Raw genomic sequence first — 8,356 nt, 5'->3', positions numbered from 1 at the left:
GATGTTCCGGTCCTCTATCTCAGACCATCATCTGCTGTAGTACAATTTACTACAACTGATGAAGCTCCGAGATAAAGGACGAAAGCAGCTTGAATTAATCGCACTTCAGTGCTGAGGACCAGAGAAAAAGACAACCATGCAATCAAAAAGAAAAAAAACGTCCAGAGATAATGAAACCATCCAAGCAGCTTAAAAATAACAATAATATTTGTTGCTATATCAAATCCACGATAGACTTGCTTTAAATTTGTTAAATTATGTAACTTAGCAGAAGAGCAATGCCCATGGATAAACGTGTAGGTGGCAGAATAGCAAATAGCATTATTCCTATTTACCTTAACATCTGATGTAGTTATAACGTTCACTGCATGTGAATTTGAAAGGCTTCCATTAAATATTGAAAATGTTTTTAAAATTATTTTTTTCAAAGGCTTTTGTAGTACACCGTTCTATTTATTTCTAGAAATTGAAATGCCCACAGACATCAAACTTGGAATCCATAATAATAATAAACCTTGCATTTGATATAGTGTCTTATCACGTCTTCGAGTCGTCTCAAAGCGCTTCAAAGAATATACTGTAAAGTGAATTGACTGAATATTTTGTGGGCAAAAGTAATAATAAATGGCTTGCATTTTTTTAAAAACAAGCTGTTTAAATGACAATCAATCCAGACATGTTTATCTTACAAGTGATGTTGTTGGCCACTCATTTTTCCCTTATTAAATTTTCTGCTCCAAATTCCTTAATCTACACATGGAGTAGCTACAGCTTCTATGTTTCATAACAATAAGGGAAATCGACATATCTAAATGAAATGCCTGTCTTAAAAGTCCTGTACGACACAAATGATCAAATGTAATGTGATATTCTTAGCCCTGAATAAAACCTGAGAATTCATTCTTACTATCCATTATTTACTGGACAAAAGGAAACTAGTTGTCCTATCATATCTGGGTATAAGCGCTCTGGGACGCTACTCCGTATGAAGGGCGCTACATAAATACAAGTTGTTGTCTGTTGTTGGTATCAGGTATAAATCACAGAATACTAAAAGCCGATACAATATAACATTATCTTTAGCTTGACATCTATTTTATTTCATATTTCCTGAATTAGGTTGTTTGCATCACTAATGAAGGATTCATCCCCCACTATAAATAGTTCTCATCAGTCATTTGTCTAAATAAGTAGACAGGTAAATGACTTTAAGCAATATTACATATTGATGTTACAGTGCATGTACTTGATGGTCTGACTACTGTCTGATCAGATAGGAGCATTTTGTATTAGCTGCCAGATCTTCCTATATTTAACCTTGGGCACTTTCTGTGCAACTTTGATAGTCCTATTTGAAATCGATGAATCCTGAAATTCAATTTTTTCAGACAGTTTCCAAACTTACTTTGTGCAACCAGAAGTTAAGCGAGAAGCAGTGTCCTGAATTATCTGCTATGGCATGACCACCTCGATCTTGTCTTCTATAATGGAGAAGTTCAGAAACTCTTAAATCTAGTATATATCGAAACCTTCCATATTATAGGAACTAGTTATACCAATATAACCTAAATGTCCTCAGCCTGAGGGTTCTCTTCCAATGAATGCAGAAAAGTAATACAGTACTTTATCTAGTGGCCAAAAGCTGCTCGGTTGTGCATTTGGGCCTGTCCCAGAAAAGCTGTGCTCAATATAAAAGGAAATACTCTGAAGGGAGGACCGTTGCCCTCTCTGTCAATCTGTTTTTTTTAATCAAACCAACCACTCCTGCTTGAGAAGTGTGGTAGCAGCAGAACTCTTTTATTCTATGCCCTGCACCTGGTCTTTTTGACTTCAAGGGCAAACCCCCTCTGGCTGAAAGTTCAACTGTCAGCTCTCAAAGGTAGTAATGCAAGTAAAACCTACAACATGGTCAGCTAGTGTATAGGAGCTGCGGCCGAGAGAACTTTCTGGCTTTGTCGTTGCTTTCCAAACTGCCTTTGATGTTACCCCTATTTTGTCCATTCTCTTGCAGTAAATAAACAAACACTGCAGAAGTTCAGACTTGAAATTCAAAGTAACCTGCAAGTGTGGGGCAGGATTCCAGGGAACTATTCTGGATCCTGCAACGAGAGGAATTGCTGATCTTTGCAATGTGGCTGTTAAGATGATGTGATCGCCATTTTAGCAGGGGCATTCTTTCCCTGATTGGTTTGATTTGAGGCTAAACAGAGGCTTACGCTATACCAATTTGGAGGGGTTGATTTTACCTTACCAGCGTTAGTCAGATAAGATACAATGTCATTCTGATTTGCAAGGAGATGTGATGCAATCAATATTCTTCCTTTTTCACTCAGAATTGTGAACTTATTATTCTAGAGGGGGGCACGTAGTTAAGCTGCATTTTGCAGCAATTAGCCACATAAATTGACGTTGAGCAAACGTGATTCATAATAACAATTTCAGGCCGAAGTAAATATTCAAAGTGAAACATGGCCGTCAAGTCTTGAAACATTGTCCTGCCCTGAATCTCTCATGCATTGACCTCCTCACTTTGATAACGCTACCAGTGGCTCAAAAATTGCTGACAGAATTTTCTCCTTTTTTTTTTGTTGTGTTGGCAGAGTACATCTAGAGAACTAATTGGCAGAAAACAAGGTTTGGTTTGCTGCAAGTTTTCATCAAAAGGGAATCAATATCTCCAGACTCTTTACAGAATGGAAGTGTTCAATCAAATTGAGTTTAAAACATTATCCTTAAAATCCCTCAGATGGCTGTTTGCATCATTGATTCTGAAAATTTCAGATGAAGCTTTATGAATATAAATCCACAGGGCAATACATCCAACAAGGAAAGTTGACAAATGGGAGTTTTGTAGGTTTTCCAGGTTAAAGTTTGCTTTTCAGCTGAGTTGTAGCATTTATTTTAGAATCAACAATGTAATAATAATCGGTGCCTTATCACATCTTTGAGATGTCTCAAAGACGTCAGTGTGAAAACCAACATACTATTCTTTTCTTTGTATTTCATTGAAGGGATTGTTTTTTTTGAAGATTATTAACAGCCTGAGAGAATGCGAGCTGCACTTTAATCAACCACCATCTACATTGGTTCCCTAAAGTATTACAATCTAGTGCAGTGTTCAGATAGTACTTTTGAAATTATAATGAATATTTTCAGAAGCTGGAGGAGTTCTAAAAAGCATGCTGAGAAGATAATGATTATAGTATTAAGTTTTCTATTACAGTGTAGGTAAGGTCAGTGAGATGGGTCACTGATTTAGTTGATAAATACAGAATAATAGCGAGACAGGAAAGAGGTTCATATTAAATCCAACTATAGGGTTCAGATGATTTCTAAAGACATTTGGATTGTTAGACATTAGCAATCTCCTATGTATAATACTGATGTATGCTTTTAACAACCCCAAATTATCCCTCATTACACACTGACTATGTTCATTTTGATTCAAGCCTGGATAATGTCATCTAAGAGAAATTGTAAAATAGTCAATTGTCATTTCTAACTTAATAGCTAAATGTCTACACATCTGCAATACATAGTCTATTTAATGTTGTCACTGTAGTGAAAAAGCCAGTTAGTATTTGTAAAATTTGCAGAGTAAGTTTAAAAAACTACTACTTCTTTGCAATTTATTCTCATTAGTATTCTTACATGATGTATTGGATATTTCAGGCAGTAACAGTATAAATAATAATCATATAATAATAATAATAAATGTTAATGCGGCAATGACTTTAAGCAAAGTGTTGGCAAACTTTTCTATATTTGTGCACACACACACGATGATAGATTGTTTAAACATGACACGCGGCTTTTCAAAAAAAATTTCAATACATTTTTAGGACATTGTGTTTTTCCGACTAACATGGCATCAAAATTGTAAAGTATAATTATTTAGCTATGTTAATAACTCTTGTTCTTTCTCCTTGGAGCTGCAAATCAAACTCATAGGACCCAATGACAACAATTATTCCAAGGAGAAGAATCATGTGATTGGAATTCACCCTTTGGTAAATGTTACCAGGGTAGCTGGAGCCTGCCAAATACATTTACACAAATACCAGATTGACAAGCATAGTCACCAGACAGATCAAGAAGTCAAAGACTCAACTACTTCTTAAATGAGTACTATGATCATTTTATAACTTCCAGCAGGTCATTGTCAACAAGGAGACTTCAATTTAAAATTCTTCTGCTTAAAGACACTCAGTACTGATAGCCCTGATGCCTATCTACATGTCTCTACTAGCAGTGTATTGCAACTCTAAAAGGTATGGTATCTGTACGTTGTCAATGAGACATTCCATGATTTAGGGTGACTCAACATTGATGCATTTTAATCAATGCATGTATTAGTATTGTCCTTTATATTCTTAGGTCTAGAGATCTTAGAAGCTGCACACACGAGTCAATACCACCACAATGGAATGGAAAATGCGGTGTAGCTAAAAACAAATAGTTGCTCTTTTACACTCCCATGAGTAAAATAGGGAAATTTGTTTTAATAATTTTTACCTGTTAGCAATGTTATCACTCCACAGGCTGTGAAAATGTTGATCCTAGCTTTGATCATATTCACAACCTGATACCGTAAGGGGAATGTCATATGAGTAATAACATTCAAAGCTGTGCTATCTGTTGCTTTCAATTTATTTTTGGTTCAATACTTGACAGCATGATGCAAAGCCTGATGTGCCGCTAGAACTCTCAATTGACCCTTTTCCTGAGATTTACCATTAAAAGCCTCAAGGGTCAGACGTTTTCATGTTTGTTCAAAATGGGTGTAAAGCCACTTTAACAAACTTGTAAAAAGACTCCAATAAAATGGCATGAGAGTCTGATATATCTGAATCAGGGTTGTTAGAAATGTGATTTTTGTTAGCTCTTGCACTATAACAATCCACCTGTAATAATGAGATTGTTTCAATCGCAAAGTACCTAAACAATCTATTTGAGTGGTGCAGAAGTGTATAAATTGCCCTGCGGAGAGTGGGGATTCTCAGAGGTAATGTCTCAATGACAAATTTGGAAGTGCTGCTTTTCAGAGGAGGCTCTGAATTGTGGTTATGCTGACAGCTATGGAAAAGATCCAGGAACATTGTGCAAAATTGCAATTGGCAGCAAAAACTGAACAGTAATGTTACAGAGGCTCAACAGCATTGCATAGGGATCTCAGAACTTCAACGTAGTTGCTCTTCAGAGGTTTATGTTCATAAAGACATATAGTTGTATCACTGAACATAGCTGAATAACTGTGATTGGTATTCTGATGGCTGATGGTACATGAGGTCCATATGATAGCAATACAGTTCTTCAATCATCTTCTTTATTAAGACCTTTCAAAACCATTTACACATTTACAGAATGTTTGGGCCATCATCTCCCTCTCCTGCACTATTAATAAATCTGTAAAAATCATTACACCAATGCTCACAGATGGTAAAGTCCTGTGTATTATTTACTTCTGATAATGTTATAGATAATTGGTTTCCCATTCATTAAAGTCACTAAGGCCAGCTGTAATCTATCAAAAAGTCAGGATAACTACCCTATTATCTAAAAACAAATTTAAAAATGTCATAATTTCTTTGAGAAGTATTAGACATTGTAGTGATATCACGACTTTTTGGTCATCCTATATTATTAACAATTCCCTTTTCAGTCATATTTTCTTAGGTGCACAATAGAGATTCTCCCACATGTATCTAATTTGCAGTATAACTAACTGAGATTCTTAATAAGAAATTCTGTTCTAATCTTATTGAACTGTGGGAGCCAGAAGTACATTACATCTGAATGAGTATTGACCAATGAGTATAATCTCCGAGATTTCCACTACTGTTTATGCACGTCAATATTGTTGTCAATTTGGCGGTAGATGAATCCTAAATTTTAGAAGTGATATTTTAGCCCATTTAGAATTATGCAACTTTAACACACATTTGCTTTATTCTGGTAGTAAAAAGGTCATTCTGTACTGAAACTGTCTCCATTGGGATTTAGGGAGATATCTTGACTTAGCTAATTGCCTTGCAACTCCATTGTAAGCCTTTAGTAGCTGTGAGTATTCCTTAAGAGCTTCAGTCATCATGAAGATAATATCCTTTTATTAGCGGTGAAGGAATCACTTTAATAAAGGATTTTTCTCAGAAATACTGTATCATTCAACAATATTAATTAGGTTTTATAAAAAAAAATCCAATTGTCAAGGAATTTCCTGCAGTGTGCTTCATTATAATAAATTGGGGACCAAAGATAATTTAGGAATTATAGGATCAAACTCATTACAAGTTGTGCTGACTTCCTATTAGCAGAGTGAAATTATTTGTCACAAAAATGTAACTAGTTACTGGGAATGAGGTTAATTATACTTTGTTTTTATCCACTTTTACTGTCTTTTCACAGCCACGCTTTATTTCTGATGTCAGGAATGCACTGCAGTCTGGATATCAACTCGCTCCTGGTCCATGTGAGTCCTGCCTTGCATTGGCCACTAGGAGGTATGCTTAGCAGGGTCCATTCACTTTTTCTCAATTTTTCACCCGTCCCTCAATATAAATTAAGAAATCCATTTGTCATTTAGCTGAGGAACGCTAAATGTAGCCAAGTATAAATGGCTGAGTGAATTGAGTCCAGGAGTTTGCTGCTAAAGCTATTGAACTATTAAGTATTCACTTCCCATTATTTAAATGCAAGAGTTTAATATACTTGTTCTGAGTAAACACACATTGGCAGATGTCACATCCGCAGATTCTGTAGCTAAAATCATCATACGTGTGCGTCCACTGGGGAACGGGAAAGTAGGGAAGTTACTTGAGATTAGACCATTGAAGAGTCAGATTTCACAGGGGCCAAAACCTGCAAGTTAGAAAATCCTGCTACAAAGTCGGAGAATTCATTATTATTTTAATGTTCATGGATAGTAGGATTCACATGCTGATCCTACTTTAAAAATGTCAAAAAAAACAAATGTTTAATGCATTATTTAAAAAAAATACAAAATTAAATCTTTTCACTACCATCTTTAATGTTACCAGGTCATTCTGTACTGAAACCTTCTCCATTGGGATTCCAGGAGATATCTTGACTTAATTAATTGCCTTCCAACTCCATTGTAAGCCTTTAGTAGCTCTGAGTATTCCTTAAGAGCTTCAGTCATCGTGAAGATAATATCATTTTATTAGTGGTGAAGAACCACTTTAATAAAGGATTCTCTCAGAAATATCCTCTGCGGTTGCTGCATGAACACCAGCAGTAACAAGTCTGGAGTTGAAACAAAAATTACTGATTTGCAGGTCAGAAGTTAATGATGAAATGAAAAATATAAAACCATTGACAGTAACTATAGAGAGAGTTGCTGCACAATCTGCTCTACACATTTGCTGGATTTTAATTAATACCTGTTTGACAGGTTTGCCTAACTTAAAAGGTCTTCAAGTTAATGGAAGTAAGTACTAGAGTGTTTCTCCATTTCTATTTACTGAATAAAGCTTGTAATTTATTAAGTGCTGAATATAATTCATTGTGATGTAAGTACTGTATTCTGTGGAAAACTCTACAGTTTCGTGCTGTCACTTAATTTTTAATTGGATGATGAATGTCATGAGAACCAAACCCTGAAACAACTTTAGATTCAGATATGAAATGAAATTATGATTTACATTTATATAACGATCTTCACATTGGATAATATCTCTGAGCATTTCACAAGGACTGAGATATAAATGATTGCTAACACTTTCACACATGAGGCAGTGGTATATAATCAATATCTCCAGTAGTATAATATGTGAGCCAGTGATTGATGTTACTGTCATATGTTTGGTGTAATGGACTTTCTAAATTGTCTCAGAGTACCTAATACAGGTAAACAGCTTCCCAAGACCTTGTCTATTGCAAGATCTATGGATGTGACTGGTCCAGTAATATATTTCTGGGATGATAAATAAAGAAACTGCTTTTCCCCCTCCTGCTCCTTTTCACCCCTCCTCCTCTGGTCAATTATCCTCAGTGGAAGGATTGTGTGCTGATTTATCTCCTTTATTTACGTATGCCACGTCAATCAGATGGATTTGTACAAGGTCTTTCCACATCCACCTGAATCCGGACTTTGTTTGACAAAGGAAGTCATCTCCGACAGGGCTCTCCCATCATTGCACTGGAGGGTCGGTTTGTACTGTGAGTTCAAAGTTCTGATGTGGGGCTTGAACCCACAACCTTCTGACTCAAAGCAACAATGATACCCGCCGAGCCAGGCTGATACTAGAATTGCAGGCTTTCGAAAATAGCATACAGAGAGGAGTGTAAGGGTCGTGGACCCGAAACGTTGGCACACTTTCCTTTCTCCGTAGATGCT

This window comes from Callorhinchus milii, unplaced genomic scaffold (assembly GCF_018977255.1).
Source record: "Callorhinchus milii isolate IMCB2004 unplaced genomic scaffold, IMCB_Cmil_1.0 Scaffold7, whole genome shotgun sequence".
Lineage (NCBI taxonomy): Eukaryota > Metazoa > Chordata > Chondrichthyes > Chimaeriformes > Callorhinchidae > Callorhinchus > Callorhinchus milii.
Note: the sequence above shows the minus strand (reverse complement) of the source record.